Below are 5,000 nucleotides of genomic sequence, written 5' to 3'. Positions count from 1 at the left end.
GCGGCTAACGTTGGGCAAAACTGACCCGAAAGCAGTATAGCTTGGAAAATTAAGCGGATGCAGCCAATTGTTGGCGAAAACTAAGCGGATACGGCCAAGTGACGGTGAAAAATGGCCCGAAAACAGTCCAGCGGCAAGCGGAAACGGCTAACGTTGGTCAAAAGTGACCCGAAAACAGTTCAGCTGGGGGAAATTAAGCGGAAGCAGCCAAGCGTTGGGCAAAACCAAGCGGATACGGCCAAGAGTCGGTGGAAAATGGCCCGAAAACAGTCCAGCGGCAAGCGGAAACAGCTAACGTTGGGACAAAGTGACCCGAAAACAGTTCAGCTGGGGAAAATTAAGCGGATGCAGCCAAGCGTTGGGGAAAACTAAGCGGATCCGGCCCAGAGTCGGTGGAAATTGGCCCGAAAACAGTCCAGCGGCAAGCGGAAGCGGCTAACGTTGGGCAAAAGTGACCCGAAAACAGTTCAGCGGGGGAAAACTAAGCGGATGCGGCCACGCGTTGGGGAAAACTAAGCGGATACGGCCAAGTGTTGGGGAAAAATGGCCCGAAAACAGCCCAGCGGCATGCGGAAGCGGCTAACGTTGGGGAAAAGTGACCCGAAAACAGTTAAGCGGGGGAAAACTAAGCGGATGCGGGCACGCGTTGGGGAAAACTAAGCGGATGCGGCCAAGTGTCGGTGGAAATTGGCCCGAAAACAGCCCAGCGGCAAGCGGAAGCGGCTAACGTTGGGCAAAAGTGACCCGAAAACAGTTCAGCGGGGGAAAACTAAGCGGATGCGGCCACGCGTTGGGGAAAACTAAGCGGATACGGCCAAGAGTCGGTGGAAATTGGCCCGAAAACAGTCCAGCGGCAAGCGGAAGCGGCTAACGTTGGGCAAAAGTGACCCGAAAACAGTTCAGCGGGGCAAATTTTTGAAATTTTTTTTGAAATTTTTTTGAATTTTTGAAATTTTTGAAGTTTTTTTGGGTTTTTGGACTTTTTTTGAATTTTTGAAATTTTTGAATTTTTTTGAATTTTTTTGAATTTTTTGAATTTTTTTTGAATTTTTGAAATTTTTTTTTTTTTTTTTGAATTTATTTGATTTTATAAATTTTTTGTGATTTTTTGAGATTTTTTTGAATATTTTACATGGGTGATTTTGACTTGGGGGATTTTCAGGGGGTGGTAACCCTGGGCGTGGCTAGAGCCTCAAAATGCATATTCCCCTATAGGGGGGCAAGGTTTTCAAAAATGGGTGCCCCCTCATGTACACGCGCGTGGGTGTACATGGCCCCGTCGGTGCCAGCGTGGGTGGAAAATGGCCCGAAAACAGCCCAGCGGCAAGCGGAAGCGGCTAACGTTGGGCAAAACTGACCCGAAAGCAGTATAGCTTGGAAAATTAAGCGGATGCAGCCAATTGTTGGCGAAAACTAAGCGGATACGGCCAAGTGACGGTGAAAAATGGCCCGAAAACAGTCCAGCGGCAAGCGGAAACGGCTAACGTTGGGCAAAAGTGACCCGAAAACAGTTCAGCTGGGGGAAATTAAGCGGAAGCAGCCAAGCGTTGGGCAAAACCAAGCGGATACGGCCAAGAGTCGGTGGAAAATGGCCCGAAAACAGTCCAGCGGCAAGCGGAAACGGCTAACGTTGGGACAAAGTGACCCGAAAACAGTTCAGCTGGGGAAAATTAAGCGGATGCAGCCAAGCGTTGGGGAAAACTAAGCGGATCCGGCCCAGAGTCGGTGGAAATTGGCCCGAAAACAGTCCAGCGGCAAGCGGAAGCGGCTAACGTTGGGCAAAAGTGACCCGAAAACAGTTCAGCGGGGGAAAACTAAGCGGATGCGGCCACGCGTTGGGGAAAACTAAGCGGATACGGCCAAGTGTTGGGGAAAAATGGCCCGAAAACAGCCCAGCGGCAAGCGGAAGCGGCTAACGTTGGGGAAAAGTGACCCGAAAACAGTTAAGCGGGGGAAAACTAAGCGGATGCGGCCACGCGTTGGGGAAAACTAAGCGGATGCGGCCAAGTGTCGGTGGAAATTGGCCCGAAAACAGCCCAGCGGCAAGCGGAAGCGGCTAACGTTGGGCAAAAGTGACCCGAAAACAGTTCAGCGGGGGAAAACTAAGCGGATGCGGCCACGCGTTGGGGAAAACTAAGCGGATACGGCCAAGAGTCGGTGGAAATTGGCCCGAAAACAGTCCAGCGGCAAGCGGAAGCGGCTAACGTTGGGCAAAACTGACCCGAAAACAGGTCAGCGGGGGAAAACTAAGCGGATGCGGCCACGCGTTGGGGAAAACTAAGCGGATACGGCCAAGAGTCGGTGGAAATTGGCCCGAAAACAGTCCAGCGGCAAGCGGAAGCGGCTAACGTTGGGCAAAAGTGACCCGAAAACAGTTCAGCGGGGGAAAACTAAGCGGATGCGGCCACGCGTTGGGGAAAACTAAGCGGATACGGCCAAGAGTCGGTGGAAATTGGCCCGAAAACAGTCCAGCGGCAGGCGGAAGCGGCTAACGTTGGGCAAAACTGACCCGAAAACAGTTCAGCGGGGGAAAACTAAGCGGATGCGGCCACGCGTTGGGGAAAACTAAGCGGATACGGCCAAGAGTCGGTGGAAATTGGCCCGAAAACAGTCCAGCGGCAAGCGGAAGCGGCTAACGTTGGGCAAAAGTGACCCGAAAACAGTTCAGCGGGGGAAAACTAAGCGGATGCGGCCACGCGTTGGGGAAAACTAAGCGGATACGGCCAAGAGTCGGTGGAAATTGGCCCGAAAACAGTCCAGCGGCAAGCGGTAGCGGCTAACGTTGGGCAAAACTGACCCGAAAACAGTTCAGCGGGGGAAAACTAAGCGGATGCGGCCACGCGTTGGGGAAAACTAAGCGGATACGGCCAAGTGTTGGGGAAAAATGGCCCGAAAACAGCCCAGCGGCAAGCGGAAGCGGCTAACGTTGGGCAAAAGTGACCCGAAAACAGTTCAGCGGGGGAAAACTAAGCGGATGCGGCCACGCGTTGGGGAAAACTAAGCGGATACGGCCAAGGGTCGGTGAAAAAGGGCCCGAAAACAGTCCAGCGGCAAGCGGAAGCCGCTAACGTTGGGCAAAAGTGACCCGAAAACAGTCCAGCGGGGGAAAACTAAGCGGATGCGGCCAAGCGTTGGGGAAAACTAAGCGGATACGGCCAAGCGTCGGTGAAAAAGGCCCGAAAACAGTCCAGCGGCACGCCGAAGCGGCTAACGTTGGGCAAAAATGGCGAAAAGCGGTGGAGCAGGGCGGTCTGAATCTATGCATCCACATAAAATGGGGGGTAAACCTGGGGGATTTCCAGGGGGTGGTAACCCTGGGCGTGGCTGGAGACCCAAAATGCATATTCCCCTATAGGGGGGAAGGATTTTTGGAAGAGGCAGCCCCTCATGTACATGCCAAGCGGGGTGTACATGGCCCCTGTGGGTGCCTCTGTCGGTGTAAAATGGCCCGAAAAACAAGATTATGTTACCCGAAGACACGATTATGTTACCGAAAAAACACGGTTGAGCGGGGGCAGTAAGCACGGTTGAGCGGGGGCAAAAAACACGGTTGAGCGGGGCAAAAAACACGGTGCAGCGGGGACAAAAGACACGATTTTGTTACCGAAAAACACGGCCCGTCGGGGGCAAGGAACACGAATATGTTACCGAAAAACACGGACCACGCGGGTTGAAATCCCCAGCCGTAGAGCCGGCGAAACACGGTGGGGCAGGGCGTCTAAGCGTGGAGGCGCCCGTAAGACCGATGCGGGTTGAAATCCCCAGCTGTAAAGCCGGCGAAAAGCGGTCGGGCAGGGTGACTCCGCGTGGAGTTTCGCCCGTAAGGCCGATGCGGGTAGCCGCGCGGGTTGAAATCCCCAGCCGTAAAGCCGGTGAAACACGGTTCATTGGGGCGCCTAAGCGTGGAGGCGCCCCGCAGAGACCGAGCGGGTTGAAATCCCCAGCCGTAAAGCCGGCGAAACACGGTTCATTGGGGCGCCTAAGCGTGGAGGCGCCCCGCAGAGACCGAGCGGGTTGAAATCCCCAGCCGTAAAGCCGGCGAAACACGGTTCATTGGGGCGCCTAAGCGTGGAGGCGCCCGCAGAGACCGAGCGGGTTGAAATCCCCAGCCGTAAAGCCGGCGAAACAAGTTCGGGCAGTGCGACTCCGCGTGGAGTTTCGCCCGTAAGACCGATGCGGGTAGCCGCGCGGGTTGAAATCCCCAGCCGTAAAGCCGGTGAAACACGGTTGAGCGGGGCGCCTAAGCGTGGAGGCGCCCCGCAGAGACCGAGCGGGTTGAAATCCCCAGCCGTAAAGCCGGCGAAACACGTTCGGGCAGGGCGACTCCGCGTGGAGTTTCGCCCGTAAGACCGATGCGGGTAGCCGCGCGGGTTGAAATCCCCAGCCGTAAAGCCGGCGAAACACGGTTCATTGGGGAGCCTAAGCGTGGAGGCGCCCCGCAGAGACCGAGCGGGTTGAAATCCCCAGCCGTAAAGCCGGCGAAACACGTTCGGGCAGGGCGTCTAAGCGTGGAGGCGCCCGTAAGACCGATGCGGGTAGCCGTGCGGGTTGAAATCCCCAGCCGTAAAGCCGGCGAAACACGGTTGAGCGGGGCGCCTAAGCGTGGAGGCGCCCTGCAGTGACCGAGCGGGTTGAAATCCCCAGCCGTAAAGCCGGTGAAACACGGTTGAGCGGGGCGCCTAAGCGTGGAGGCGCCCCGCAGAGACCGAGCGGGTTGAAATCCCCAGCCGTAAAGCCGGCGAAACACGTTCGGGCAGGGCGACTCCGCGTGGAGTTTCGCCCGTAAGACCGATGCGGGTAGCCGCGCGGGTTGAAATCCCCAGCCGTAAAGCCGGCGAAACACGGTTCATTGGGGAGCCTAAGCGTGGAGGCGCCCCGCAGAGACCGAGCGGGTTGAAATCCCCAGCCGTAAAGCCGGCGAAACACGTTCGGGCAGGGCGTCTAAGCGTGGAGGTGCCCGTAAGACCGATGCGGGTAGCCGCGCGGGTTGAAATCCCCAG

This window comes from Carex rostrata, unplaced genomic scaffold (assembly GCF_964058835.1).
Source record: "Carex rostrata unplaced genomic scaffold, lpCarRost1.2 SCAFFOLD_40, whole genome shotgun sequence".
NCBI lineage: Eukaryota > Viridiplantae > Streptophyta > Magnoliopsida > Poales > Cyperaceae > Carex > Carex rostrata.
The sequence above is the reverse complement of the archived record's forward strand: the minus strand, read 5'-3'. Positions refer to the sequence as shown.